The sequence below is a fragment of the Lepidochelys kempii genome, chromosome 4, assembly GCF_965140285.1.
Source record: "Lepidochelys kempii isolate rLepKem1 chromosome 4, rLepKem1.hap1, whole genome shotgun sequence".
In the NCBI taxonomy this organism is placed as follows: Eukaryota; Metazoa; Chordata; order Testudines; family Cheloniidae; genus Lepidochelys; species Lepidochelys kempii.
In genome coordinates, this window is record NC_136383.1 from 89,564,543 (window position 1) to 89,580,204 (window position 15,662).

General features: G+C 47.1%; 1 protein-coding gene across 1 annotated transcript in view; it reads left to right on the forward strand.

Moving 5' to 3' along the window:
* LNX1 (ligand of numb-protein X 1) overlaps window positions 1–15,662 on the forward strand; it is a 128,050-nt gene that overhangs the window by 4,157 nt on the left and 108,231 nt on the right. The window lies entirely within an intron of this gene.

The window sequence follows — 15,662 nt, forward strand, 5'->3', positions numbered from 1 at the left end:
GACCTTTGGTCTGTCCCAGTATGGCCGTTCTTATGTTCCCTGAAGGGAAAGAGCACTGAAATTTTGGGCTGATCTTCACAAATTCATTTGTAAATTAATTAAGTTAAATACTGTGCACAGAGGACGATTGATGCCTGCAGACAAAGCGTTCACTCTTCTTTACAAACAACTCCTGCCTCAGACCTGACAAACTCACTGCACCTAATACATCACTTCCGGTATTTATCCATGAAGGGTAGCATGTGAGGTCTCTATCGAAAGTTTGCAATTTACCAATGCTCACAGTCATTGCAAGATGTGTGTATGGGAAATATTTAAGGAATAATGTAACTATATCAAACATTATGCCCTTATGGTCTTGGAGTAAAAGTGAGCCAGGGCTCAGTGATGGTCCATTCAAGAAGTTGAGAGTTGTCACCCCTTCCTGGCTAGCCAATTACATAATGTATCGCTCAACTGTCCGCCATTGCAGTAACAACAGAAAAGCCAATGGAAAACCTTTAAGATAAACTGTAAGTATCAAAAACAGTTGGAGGTAAAAAGGAACATTGTAACAGACAGGGGATCACCCTGTCTGCCAATAAATACAAAAGACTGATTCAGTATATCATAGGGTGGAGAAAGATGCTCAGCATCCATTCGCTGAGGAGACATCTTGCTGAGCAGGGGTGTTTCCCTCTTTTAGGTTTTGTGTTTGGTTTCATTCAACTAGATTTCCACTCGTTATAGTTTTCTACAATAGACAAGGGAGAGGGAGGGATAGCTCAGTGGTTTGAGCGTTGGCCTGCTAAACCCAGGGTTGTGAGCTCAATCCTTGAGGGGGCCATTTAGGGATCAGGGCAAAAATTGGGGATTGGTCCTGCTTTGAGCAGGGGGTTGGACTAGATGACCTCCTGAGGTCCCTTTCAACCCTGATATTCTATGATTCTATGACAAGGCCTGAATTTGTAAGGGAGAAGATTTAAACAAAAAAAAAATTAGGCCTTTGCTAGACAGCATAAAGAAACAAAAAGAGGCACAAGTCCTCCGGCAAAACCATTACCAAACAGATAGGCCTTGTACTATGCAGTGTAGGTCAGCAAACCAAGGGCTTTTTCTTTTTACCTTTGGGTTTGCAAGTAGATCTTTTAGAATAAAGCAGCACTTGTTCATCTGAGCTTTTGGGGTTTATCTGAACCAAACTTCAGATGTATTTATACGTTCACCTAATACTGTTTTCTAACTTGCAATGGATGTTGTTAAAATAAGAGCCTTTTTTGTTTGTATATATATCTTCAGGCCCCTTTCTCCCCCTACCCCCTTTATGCACTGTACTCCTCATGCATAAATGAATAGCTAGAGCAAACTTTTAATTTTCATAGAAATGGTGCTCTGCCTATGTGTTACTTGAACTCACTTAGCAAAACAAAAATTAATTGAAAGATATGTACCCCCCTAGGTTTTCTGAGATAGCTAGGCTAGCAACATTGACTGCTTCAGTGACCAAGCATCCTACTTGAAATGGACTTGACAACTGAACAAAATCTGTGTGTATTGGAAAAATTCTATCTGTTTAGAAGGAAATGATGCTTTTAAGAGGATGGTGTTTAATGAAAAGTCAATAGGTATCTCGGGTTATTGTTCCTCCTTCCTCCCCCTACCCATCTTATAGGTAAGTATGTTTGGGTTTTTTCCATGTTTAAACTACGACTGAAGTGGAGAAAGGGGAAGACACTTCTTCCCAGGAAACGGACACTACAGTGAGTGTGGTCAGAAAGAGACCAGTTCAGCTGTTGCACGGCACACTGCTTTCAAGCACGGTTTGAAATAAGTGACATGCTGTAAATGAGCTTAGGTTGCAGAATCTTTCAGTGCACTCCCCCTCCCTGCCTTACTACTTACTCAAGCCAAGTTCCCATTATTATTTATATCTTTGCTTAGAGCCTCAAATCAGCTAGGTGCTGTACAGAACTCATAGCAAAGACAGTCTCCCAAAGAGCTGACAATCTCAATTGAAATTAGTGGAAATGTTGCCTCAGTGAAAACTGTAGAATAAGGCACCGAGTGGGCACTTTTCCTTTGCGTTTCTGCAAGCTGACTTTGTACAACATTCCTAGCCTGCTGCTAATAACTTTCCTACCCACACTCTCTGCTTGATCCTCACACCTGTCCACAGCCTTGGTCCTGCAAACAGATGCATCAGTGCAGACCCTTGCACTTGCATGAAGCCCCATTGGCTTAATTGGGATGCCGTTAGGGTGTAACATTCTGCACTGATGCATCTCTTTGAAGTATTGAGGATTAATTTGCCTGTTCTGGACCACAAAATCCTAACTTGAATTTGCACCTTTGAAAACTCCTAGTTTGTGTATGTGGGCTTCACACACTACAGACCTCAGCTGGGGTAAATGCTGCCGAATGCTTTTATGTTTGAAATGGGAGTCGATCAAAGCACACTACAATAGTGTTGCTGTATCCAGTATTGTGTACTGGGAGTAGTAGTGTTTGATTTACGAAAAACCAACAGGAAGCAGAAAATGTAAGTGGGTGTGTGTCACAGTTGGGTCAGGGGCTGCTGCTGGTGCAAGTGCTTCTGGAGCTACAAGATTGTTGTCTTAATAAGAAACTTTGTTGGATTTTGCTCTTTCGGTCTCTGTCTCCACTACTATGCCTCTACTATGGAACTTTTAATGTGCACCAGCAGTCCACACGGCCAGGGAGTAAGCGGCAGGCCAGTGCACTGTAGCTTTACACCCCAGGTTGCTACGCACTAATTCTCCATATAGACAATTCCTAGAGAAAACTGCCTAGTCATCTTACAGAGAGGTGGGTAGCACAGTGGTGTCAATGATACCTGTATAATAATCATGCGCACTGAGATGGCTGCCATCTCTGCTCCAGGGAGGGCCTTCAGAAGACTTGCTGGTATTATATGTGGTATGTACAGAAGGGCTAAATTACCTCTAGGTAACAGATACTGTCACAGATGAGTACAAAATGTTGTTGTCTCACATAATAGCAATCCATTTCTTCTTGTGGTGTGAAATGTAATTGTCTTTTTAGAGACATTTCAACAATATTTTTTGGCTAGGTGTGGAGCTGAATACTGTGGCTTTATATTAGAAGTCTGTAGACAGTGGTTCTTTGAAGCTGTGTCATTAAGCCTGACAGCATGACGTAAATAGAATTGTTACACTGACATTTACAGTTTTACTTGTTGAATTAATGTACAAAGCCACCTGCAAAAACAGAATGTTCCTGTGTAAAGAAGAACGCTAAATGCCATTATTTAAGCTGTAGTGCAAATAAAATATTCCATCCAGTTTGTGTCAGCATCCCACGTCAACAAAAATATCCTCAGTGTGTGGTGTTTGCGCCAAAAACAATATAGGGCTAAATTCTGTGTGTACTTACAATACATGCAATACTACTGATGTTAATGGGATTGTATGGGTGTGGCAGAGGGCAGAAATCTTCGTTTTGCATGACTGCGAGGTTGGAGTACAGCTTGAGCCTCTGGAAGAGCATTAAACTTACAACGCAGGCGGCTTTGCTAAGGAGGCATATGTGATACAAACTCAAGTGCACCAGGGCAGAAACAAATTGAATAGACATGGCAAAGAATGTGAGGAGAAGGATTTTTTCAATTGCTTAAATACCACTGCTAGGAGCTAGGGTAAGAAGGAAGAGGAATTGGAAATTCTTATTTCTGAGAAGAAACTGGATATAATTGGCATTATGGAAACCTGGTATGACCCTTCCCATGATTGGAATGTTAAAATAATTGATTTTCATTGGGCCAAAGAGAGAGTGCGAGTGACTCTATAGCCCTGCAGTAAGAGCACTCACCTGGGAGACCGGGGTTCCTGCCCTTGATCCAATGAATATTTCAGTATTTCATACAAAGTTCAACAGCTTCGACAAGAGAGACTCATCCACCCCTAGAATGCCCAATAGCTCAGGGCACTCACCTGGGAGGTGGGAGACTCAAGTTCAGGTCCCTCCTAATTCAGAGCGGGGGCGGGGGAGGGATTTGAACCTGGGTATTTCACATCCTGGGTGAGTTCTCTGACCACTGGGCTATACGGTGACAGCAGCACTGTTTTGTGTGAGACCCAATCCGGTAGGTGTGCACTTAAGTGATCTCTGAGAACGCCTATCAGATTGGGCACCACAGGCAAGAAAGGTAGAGGAACGCCTAGTTTGTGAATCCTACCAGGGTTTACCCATGAGTTAGGTGCTGAGCTGCTCAGTGCTGTCAGGACTTAGATGGCTTTGCACATGCCTGCTGGCCAAATTTAGACACCTAGGGGAGTTAACCAGTAGAGGTGCCTAGGGAATTTAGGGAGCTTCTGAGGGGTGGTTTTTTGAATGCCAGTGGCACCTAAATGTTGGATTTAGGTACCTAAAGTGGCAGTTTGGTGCCAAAGTCCCCCTTGTAAATACCTAGGCCAAGGAATGCAGGCCACACTCATAGAATGGGGGACTGTATCCTGGAAAGCAATGATGCTGAAAGGGATTTAGGGGTCTTAATGATCAAGCAACTGAATATGAGTGGCAAAAAGGGCTAACTCATTCTGTGACTGTATAAACAGGGAATAGCAAGCAGGAGTAGGGAAGTGAGTTTACCACTGTATATGGAATTGGTGAGCCCAGTGCAAGAAATACTGCATCTCATTCTGGTGTCCACGCTTTAAAAAGGGTGTTGAAAAATTGGAGAAGGTGCAGAAAAGAGCCACACAAATGATTTGAGAGTGGAGAAAATGCTTTACAGTGAGAGACTTAGTTCAGTCCATTTAGTTTAAAAGTAGATTGAGAGGTGATTCTATTACGGTGTGTAAGTACCTTTACGTGGAGAAAATACTGGGTACTATGGGCCTCTTTCGTCTAGCACAATAAGGCATGACAAGAACCAAGGGTTAGAAGCAGAAACCTGACAAATTCAAATGAGGCACCATTTTTTAACCGTCAGGGTGATTAACCGTTGGAACAAACTACCAAGAGAAGTGGTGAATTCTCTGCCTTTGGGTGCATTTTTGGAAGATATGTTTTAGTCAAACACCAGTTATTGGGCTCAGTAGAGGCATAACCGAGTAAAATTTAATGGCCTGTGATACATAGGTCAGACTAGATGATTGGATGTTTCTTTCTGGCCTTAAACTATGAATCTATGAAATTGGTTTTAAAAATAAAACTGAATGTAAAAGTTAATCTGAGGATAGCTTGTGTGTCTGGTGCATGTCTGTATGTACTAATTTGAACAAATGGTTTTGACAGATCCTAGCTAGCATCCTTTACTGGCCTCCCACTAGGACTGCTGGGAGAGGAATCCAAGCCCCTGTGCTCTAGATTCCCAGGGTGTTTCAAGCCCCTGGAGCCTGAACCAAGTCCAGCCATTGCCCCAGTCTCAGGGTTTCTAGGCATGTTGTCATGGTGCGGATCTTCTGTCTGGCACACTCCCTCACCCTCAGATGGTGGGACCTGCTGTCCTAGCCCCTCTGGGCACAATGCTGATCCTTCAGACTCCCCAATATTCAAACACACCGCTCCTCCAGATTTCCACCCCTAAGCGATGCAGTTAAACCAGTGTAACCCTTCGTATAGTCAGCTCTATGTTGACGGAGCTACCCCCTCTCAGGGAGGTGGAGTACCTATGCGAATGGAAGAACTCCTCCCGTCAGTAGAGGTAGCGACTTCTGTGAAGCACTACAGCGGCGCAGCTGCCGCATTTAAAATGTAGACTGGCCCTAACTCTTCGTTGTGAAGCAGTCAGCACACTCACACTTTGCCCAGTCTAACATCTTTATGCTCTTTTATCCTTAATCCTGTAAAGCACAGGAGAGTAATAGATCATACAGAACAATACAACAGCATAAATGCAGTGTCCCTCAATAGCTCACCCTTCCATTGGGCGTCCTTGGGGGATCATCACAGGCAGACTGGCGGAATCCTCTACCTCCTTTCTTCTCTGTCCCTGCAACAGCTTCCCTCATCTTAATCTGGTGCAAAATGGGGATCACCTCCTTTTCTTCTCCTCCTGGTAATTTTCCATTACTTCCAGCCCACCCCCCTTCAGACAAGAGGAGGGAGTGATTTCTCCCAGCTACAGCAAACCCATTGTCCCAAGCTATTTACTTTGAATATGATCAGACCTTGAGTGCTGATGACTCACCATTCTCTGGCCTGGCAAAAATACGACACAGCCTGCTAACTCAGACTGGATCCACATACATGTAGGCTTTTCCATGACACACTAACTTCATGATACAATTCATAAAATCATCTACAATTCAGAGGTGATACAGACAAGACCCCCAAATTGTCTCACTTTTATAGTAGACAAGTGTTATTTATAAATTATCAAGACAGAAGGGACCATTGCGATCATCCAGTCTGACCTGGAAATGAAGCAAAGAGGCCTGCCAGTGTCTGGGACCCTTTAGATTTTCAGTCAAACGTTCTCCCAACTGAGCTACTGTGGCATCGGCTAAACTATGGGCTCTTTACCCAGGTTAAATAATTCTGCCTTTTTACATATAATCAATAGGAAGAAGATGGCTTCTTGGTTAAAGCTTAAGAGTGACTGTCACGAGCTCTGTCTAGATCTTACTTCTGCCACAGACTACCTATATAATTGTGAGCAAGTCATTTAACCTCTGTGCCTCAATTTCCCCATCTGTGAACAGTATTTGTTTCCTTACCTCGCTGGGAGACGGTAAAGCAAAATTTATGAACGTTGAAGTGCTTTGAGATCTTTGAAGGTGTTATCTAAGTGCAAAGTATTATTGTGGGGGGAAATAGTTAATTTGAAAATTGCTGCAGTGCATGGGAGATTTCTAGCGCATCAAAGCACTTTCATCTCCATGGATGGATTCCCTTCATTTTGGTGAGAAATCCACTCTGAACTTTGAGGAGATAGATATAATTGTCATAGGATTGGTTATGTAACAAGCTTGCTTTTCAATTTAACTAATGAATGTACTGAAAGCCAAGATTAATCCTTTAATTTAACTTTTCTCCTGAGAGAGAATATATAGAACATGTTATTTGTAGTATTATCATCTGATAGGAGACAAAGAGAATTTGTAGTTTTATTAGGTGCCAACTAAACATAGGGTGACCATATGTCCTGTTTTGGCTACGACAGTCCCCTTTTTAAGCCCTGCCCCAGATATCTCAACTTTTTTGGCAAAACTGGACATTTGTCCTGTTTGTTCCTGCTAACTGATCATCAGTTGGCAGAGCCATCCCATCCATAGAGGGACCGGAGCAACTGCCCTGGGCCCTGTGCTTTCGGGTGTCCACACTTTGGGACACAGGGTCCAGGGCGGCCTGGGGGAGTTAGCAGGGAGCCTGGTGCCAGCAGCAGCGAGCGATCCGGCCCCAGGCAGCTCTGGCCTCCCCTCCCCCCCCAGCTCCCTGTGTTGCTTGGGGGAGGGGGCAGAAGTTGGAAAGAATTGGGGCTGTGGCTTGGGGGAAGGGGTGGAATGGGGGTGGGGAGGGGGTGGGGAGGGGGCGGATCAGGGATGGGAAGGGGTGGAGTGGGGCAGGGTGGGAAGAGGCGAGGTGGAGGCTGGGGCTCGGGGGAAGGGATGGTGTGGGAGCAGAGGGGGGGTATTCCCGGGCCCTGCACCCCCCCTAGGGACAGCCTTGTCAGTTGGCAAAAGCAAACCGAACAAATGCACAGTTTTTGCCAAAAAAGTGGAGTGCACCCCCTTAGTGGGGTGCAGAGGAACGTTGGCGGGGGGCCTGGCAACATGAGGCACTGGGTGGTGGGGCTCGAGCTGTTAGCCCCGGTGGTGCGGGGCTCAGGCTAGTGGTGACACCAGGCGGCTCAGGCCAGCCCCACACATTGTCCCATTAACTGTACATCTGGATAACCTGCATTATCAACAGTCCCAGGTTTACAATGGCGTCAGTGGGGCCATGGAGCCAGGCCCATGCTCAGAAGGGGCCCCAGCCTGTTCCAGTTGCACTGTGTCCTGAGACCCCGCCAGCCTGCTGGCTCCCCTTCACCCATCACTTGCTCCTCTTGGCCTGCCCACTAGCTGGCCAAGGGCTCTTCTCCACCCCCTGGCCTCACCTGTCAGCTCCTCTCTGCCCCCTGGCCAGACCCCAGTGCACCTCCCGCTCCAGGCAGTCTCTGATTCCTACCACCTATGGGGCCCCGCCTGTCCCCCTGGAGCTGAGCCGCCTGGGACTGGTGCAGAAGCCAGGCCAGTCTTGGTCAGTTTGTAGGGGAGGAGACACAGTGGGTGGGGGCTGTGCTGGGCCCCTCCAGGCAAGTGGGTCTTGAGGGAGCCTGGCCTGGCTGATTGCCAGTCCAGAGCAATTCTCTGCCCCGGGACCAGCCCTGGCTGCACTGCCAGCTCCACCCGGCAGACACACTCGCCTCCAAGCAGAGCTGGTGAGTGCGGCCGAGAGGCAGGGCGTGAAGGAGTGGGTCTCTTGGGTGGGGAGGTGTCTGGGGTGGTGTGCTGGGCTGTGAGGGGGTGGGGAACGTGTGTGTTGGGACACTAGGGAGTGGGGGTTCTGTGGGGGGTGCTGGGCACTTGTGGTGGGGCTGTGGGTAAGGGACGCACTGGGCAGGGGTGGTGTTGTACAGGATGCTGTGCATTTGTGAAGGAGGCCTGGGGGGCACTGGGCATAGCGGGTTCACGGAAGCTCTTGCCATAGGGAGTTGGGGGGAGGGTGTTTGTGTTGGGCAGGGGGGATGTGTGGCACAGCATGGGCCTGCCCCCAAGGGGAAGGGGTATGCTGGCAGCACAGGGCTGGGCGGGCCAGTTTGCATGTGGCAACTGCCAGTTTGTAAATAGTGTCCTTGCACCGGGCTGGGCAGAGCAGGGCCGCCCCTGCCATGCCATGCCCCATTGATTCTGGCTGGCCCCTTGCTCTGGGGACTGACCTCCCCATGCCATGCTCCATTGCCTCCATGGGGGCCCACAAATATGTTTGGAGCCGGGCAGTGATAAGCTGCCAAAATCTTAACAACTGGTTCCCTCCTCACCCCACGAGGGGGTCGTGGCCCACCCCCGCCCCCTGGAACTCCTGCCCCATCCAACCCCCCACATTCCTTGACGCCCCCCCAGGACCCCTGTCCCATCTACCCCTGTCCTCTGACTTCCCCCAGAACCGGGCAGGAGGGTCTCATGGGCCACCGTAGTGGGTGCCCACCCCGCCCCTAAGAGCCAGAGGAACCTGCTGGGGGACGAGCTGGGGAGGTCTGGCAGTGCTTACCTGGGGCAGCTCCCAGGAAGCATCCGGCAGGTCCCCCTGGCTCCTAGGTGCAGGGGAGCGTAGCTAGGGTGGAGCAGGGGGAGCGGTTGCTGCCCCCACTGATCACATCAAAAGTGGCACCTTAGGCACCAACTCCGTGGGTGTTCCGGGGCTGGAGCACCCACGGGGAAAATTTGGTGGGTGCAGAGCCTCCACCGGCAGCTCCGCGCCCGGCCCCAGCTCACCTCCGCTCCGCCTCCGCCCCTGAACGCGCTGCCCCGCTCTGCTCCTCCGCCCCCCACCCCACCCCACCCCCTGGCTTCCCGCGAATCAGGCGGCGGCTTCGCGCTCAGGCCCAGGGAGGCAGAGGTGAGCTGGGGTGGGGAGGGATTCCCCTGCGCCGTCCCCGTCCCCCCCGGTAACCTGCTGCGGTGCAGGCGGCCCTCCTCGTGGCCCCCCCGGCCCCAGCTCACCTCCGCTCTGCCTCCCCCTCCCTGGGCCTGAGTGTGAAGCCGCCATTTGCTTCTCAGCCCTCCCAGGCTTCCCGCACAAACAGCTGATTCGTGGGAAGCCAGGGGGGCAGAGAAGCAGAGCGGGGCGGTGTGTTCAGGGGAGGAGGTGGAGCGGAGGTGAGCTGCGGCCAGGTGCGTGCCGTGGCGGGGAGCTGCCAGTGGGTACTCTGCACCCACCAAATTTTCTCTGTGGGTGCTCCAGCCTCAGAGCACCCATGGAGTCAGTGCCTAAGGCGCCACTTTTGGCTAGTTGTTAAATTTAGAAGCCCTTTTAGAACCGGTTGTCCCTATGAGACAACCGGTTCTAAAAGGGCTTCTAAATTTAACAGCCGGTTCCAGCGAACCGGCTCCAGCTCGCCACTGGAGCCCAGCCCACAAGAGGTTAATCTGGCCCTGATTACCATAGACATTTCAGAAGATGGAAGACCCACTTTATTCACTGTAGAGTATATTGGTGTGAATTTCAATCCATCTCCAGTTAGATTTACAGGCTTTCGGCATCTAAGCTCTTCCTAAACTTAAAAGTAAGTTTGCTCCTATAATTATTTTCGTTTTTAGCACAACATGTGCTATTAATTTGTCTGACAGAAACATGTTTAATGCTGTGCTTGTTCAACCCATGAAAAGTGTAGCTCTCACCCTGATGCTTATTTGGTTAATTCATAACAAGTGGTGATTTTTAGTTTGGTGTCTTTTAATTTCTCTTTTTTATTATGGCCAACCTCTATTTCTCACTTGATTAGATTTCAAATGGTAATTTAGAAAGTAAAACAAATTAAAAGACTTTTTTTTTTTTTACTGGGTTGGGCAGGAAATGGGGTGCGGGAGAGAGTGAGGGTTCTTGCTGGGGGTGCGGGCTTTGAGGTGGGCCCAGAAATGAGATGTTCAGGGTACAGAAGGGGGGTCAGGCTGGGGCAGGGAGTTGGGGTACAAGAGGGGGTGAGGACTCTGGAGTAGAGCTGGGGAATGAAGGGTTTGGGGTGCATGAGGGGGCTCCAGGCTGGGGGGTGGGGCCGAGGGATTCGGAATGTGGGAGTGGGATGCAGATTGAGGCAGGGAAGAGGGTAAGGTGTCTGGGCTGCAGGTGCTGGCTCTGGGGTGGGGCCAGGGATGAGGTATTTGGGGGTGCTCAGGGCTGGGGCAGGGGGTTGGGGCTCAGGGTTGGGGCATGGGCTTACCTCATGGGCAGCTCCCAGTCAGCGCAGTGCAGCAGGGGTGCTAAGGCAGGCTGCCTGCCTGTCCTGGCACCCAGTGGTACTGGAACATTTTTAGTAGTGGGGGGTTCTGAAAGCCAGCTGTGTCTCTGGGAGTGGGGGACATGGACAGGGTAAGGGGGACGAGGCCACAGCTGGGGGAGGGCATGGGGCCAGCAGCGGAGCCCTGGGCAGGGGCCAGCAGCCAGGAGCCCACGTGGAGGGCCAAGAGAAGAGCCCCAGACATGGGGCCAGGCGTGGGCATGGGGCCAGCAGCTAGGGCCCCAGGAGCAGAGCCCCACATGTGGGGCCAGGAGGCCCCAGGAGCAGAGGCCTGGGAGCAGGGGTGGAGCTGGCATGGGGCCCCAGAGCCAGCAGCCAGGACCCGAGCCTGGCTCGGGTGAGGTGAGGTGTTGGGGGGGTGGAGGGCTGGGAGCAGGGCATAGGTGCAGGAAGCACCCCCCGCACCCCTACTTCCTGTACCTATGCTAGCATCACGCTGCACATGCCCTGGAAGTAGTGAACAACCAGCAGGTCTGGCTCCTAGGCGGGGGGGCCAGGAGGCACCATGCACGGCTCTCGCCCAAAGGCACCGCCCCCAGCTCCCATGGGCCAGGAACCGGCCCATGGGAGTGTGGAGCCAGTGTTTGGTGCGGGGGCGGCCCACAGAGCCTCGTGGCCCCCGCACCTAGGAGCTGGACGTGCTGGCCGCTTCAGGGGAGCAGCGGGGTGTCAGCCAGTACAGGTAGGGACTAGCCTGCCCTAGCGCTGCAGCACCACTGACCAGACTTTTTAACGGTCCAGTCAGTGATGCTGACCGGAGCCAGCAGGGTCCCTTTTCCACTGGGTGTTCTGGTCAAAAATTAGACACCTGGACACCCTGACATCTACACATCTATTTTACAGCCACAGCCCCATGAGTCTGAGTCAGCTGTCCCCGGCCAGCTCTGGGTGTTCAATTGCTGTGTAGACATACCATATAGTGCCAATTGTGAGGGCCCTTCATAGAACTTCACAGTAGAAGGTGTTTTCAGTCTGGCATCACTTGACTAGTGGTTAAAAGAGAGTCCATAGGCCTGTCTCCAGCAGACTGGTACTCAGTGCTCAGTGGTTATGAGAAAGTCCATAGTAAACTCCCTTTCCAGTGTGGTACAATCAACCAGAAGACTATATTTCCTCGTTTTGTAATCTGATTTAAAATGTTCATTCCCCAAAAGGAGAACAGAAACAAAGACAATGGCCTTAAACCTAAAGCCATTACTAAATTGGATGGTTAGGGGCCATTTCCCCTAACTCCGCCCTTCCAAACTCAATGGGCCAAATTCAGACCTGGCATGAGTGGAAGCAACTCCATTGAAATCAAGGGATTTTTACTCACTTATGCCCAGATCTGAATTTGGCCCACTGGTTTTCTTAGGGCTGTATATGGGTAACCAGAGCCAGGCTCCTCTCTCAGCAGTGTGTTAACCTATTGAGAGGAATGGGGAGGTTCACCCCCTCTGAGTTATTGTTCCAGCCTGTCTTCAGACCCAGACAGATGTCTCTGCCTGGGTTACACTTAGGTCACATTTTCAATACTTTTTTGTTTTTAATGAACGTTTAGATTCCGATGAAATCACATGACTCCAGGAACTGGGGCCCTAACTGCAGGCCTTTAGTATCCCTGCCTTGATGCAGCCTTGGGAATGTAAATGAAGGCAATTCTTGGCACTCAGGAAAATTCATTCTGAGGGTTGGACTTGCAGATGACATCCAACATTGCAGAAGAGCAGAGATGGGGACTGCAAGCAGTGATTATTCAAGGGACTCTGCATCTTCTGCATATTGCACAGCTTGGTTCCATGCCATCTCCATGTAGCCCAGCATACAGGGTATTATTGGGATTGGTGTAGCTGCTGGCTCCAAAGTTACAGATATCTACTGGCCACAAATCCTCCTTTGGAAGGACTGAATCAGGCTGTAATAGTGACCATCAGCAAGCTGCACAGATGACCACAGACTAGTCTCACTTCTGACCATAGCCGCCATAGAGTTCCCTGCAGAAAGTTCTGGTATGTGTGAGGAAGGGCAACTTTACCCTTTGGGAGAAACTTCAGTTAAGGCTGCATGGACAGTATATTTATAAAAAAGGACTAATGCTCTTATCAGAGCTCCACACAGATGACACCTATAATAATATTATCTAACATTTTGATTATTACAATTTTCAGTAATTTGACTCTTCTAATCTACTCATTTGTATTATACTGAGCCCACACCATGTGCCAGTGAATACACTAGAAGTTGAAGTAACTTAACTGAAGAAAATGAATAACTGAATAAGACCACTATGACAAAATGTACACTATGCCATCCTGATGTAAATATTTTCAGCAGTTTGGAAGGATAAAATGCCTTCAATTAGAAAGGCCTCTCATTAAAATCAGATGGGATATACCAGCATTTGTTGTGGTCAGTCAATTGAGGCAAACTGTACAATGTGTTAAACTTAAAGACAGCAAAACTGTAATGAACCATTTTTTTGGTTTTGCATACCACAAGCAAACTTCTAAATCATGAGGTGCAATTTCATTAACTGGTACATCTCCAGCTTTAGACCTTCCAGTCTTTGTTCTCATTCCAGTGGGGTAGAATGAATCCCAAATGGAAAATATTCCCCCTTTTTATTTTATGGTTTTGCTGAAGAAAATCTAAAACCGCCTTGAACCATTTAAAAGAACCAGTTGAATGGGTCTGTTAATTGTGCAGCACCAGGCATTAGTTCAGAGAAGCGTCTAGTCTACTCAACCTGGGTAGATAAGAGGCAGATTTAACATAGGACCTCACATAAAAAGACACTTCACCAGCCCTATAGCCCTGATTCTACAAAGCACTCAAGCATATGCTTAATCCTCATGGAAATCAAAGCATGTGTTTACGTCCCATTGCTGAATAGGGATGGGCTTAAGCACTTGCTCACAGTTAAGCATGTGTAGCTTAAATACTATTTTAAAACTTCATTGTATATAATGATGACATTTCATTAGTAAATATTTAGCTTAGGTTTTATATTGATTCACTGCAATTCAGTTTTTAATATATTTTGAAGAATAAACAAAACAACTTATAGGATGAATCAAAGGATAAAAGCAAAGATCCATTAGCCACATACATCTGCATTAGTGACTGCTCAATTTTTTCTTTTGTTTTTAACATGAAATAGGATTGCTGCAGGATCAGTGTTTTCTAATGAGTACATCTGTAGAACTGGCCTTCTTCCCTTTGAAAACAATGTTTGAACTGAATAACGCTTCCTTTCTTAGTGGAAAAATTATCATTATAGTAATTGAAGCTACTGTATTTTTAGTGATTCATGTAATCACTAGACTAGTTTTCCTCCAGTGAAAATATTCTTTCAGACAAAAAAGAGATGCTCAGTCACTTTATTGCAATACTGTATACCTGTGTAGCTTTTTATGGCTTAGATGTTTATGGCCTGGTACTTTCTTTTTTTATTCTTATCTATAAAAGGTAAGATTTTTGTAATGTTTAGCTTGCTTGTTCTAAAACAGTCAAACTTGAAATCAAGATTACGGAGTATGCCCTTAATTTTTAAAAGACTAGTTATTCTGATACTGATTCTTCAGCAGCTGACTCCTAAGAAACTGACTTTTTTTTTTTAAATAAATGTGGGTTTTGGATTTTTTTCTTTTTACATGGTTCTAAACTGAGCTATTTAAACCACTCTCCTTGCAGCCTATAATTGGTCAGTAGCATCTGACCGAATATGCTATGTTCTGAGTAGATACATTTTTTTTTTAGTTTGAAGAATGAATTTAAAAGTAAAGAGAACGTGTTTTTTTTTAACTTTAATATACAAAAATAACTTACAACTTATCATATTTTAGGGAAGGTGCTGTGATGGACTTACAGAAAGGAATATATAAATTTTAGTTGTGTTTTTGCTTTACAAAAACAGTGTTCTAAATAATATTTAGCACTTCCACAGTACTTTTCATGTGTAGCTACTGAAAAAATACTAGAAGGATTAAAGAACAGTGAAACAGGTAAATATACCCATTTTGTAGATAGATAAATGGAGACAGTTAGAATAAAGGACACCTGCAAGACGGAGGGAGGGGGCAGAGGAGGGAGTGGAATAAGTTATGGTCTTTTTTGCTGCTGTATGTTATATAAAAAAGGCTTGAAAGGTCTCTCTTTTTTTAAAAAGACTTCTTTTTCCCTGCTTCTTTTTCATATTAAAAATATTCTAGGCCTGAAACTCTGTGATGATTGGAAAATTAGTGAAATGGTAACTTCTCAAGAGCCAAGAAAGTGAAAGTTGAACAACTGAGGGGGAAAGTGATTTCTAGTTAAACTGTTTTTATAAGTCTGGTTTTAGTTGTTTTTGCTAACATCTATATAATTCCAATAACATTATGGATAAAGGAATATTTTGCTTAAATTCAGCACCTTTGTCTTTTCAATGAAGCTGTTAGATCTTACAATAAACATTCTCTAATTCCTCCCAGAGGTCCTTTAGCAAAAGCAAGGAAAATCAAACCTGATATTTTGACTGCTAAAAATAAAGTCAATCAAAAAAATTGTGCAGGCCTCATTTATGCACCATAAAGAAGCAAAAAAAGGGATAAGTGATTTGCCTGTGGTCCCAGTGAGACAATGGCAGAACCAGGAATAGAACCTAGGATCCTTAAAGCCAGAGTCTGTGATTAGAGACCTAGGTCTGAGTTCAAAGTCCATCTTAAGAAACAAATGAAGCTTA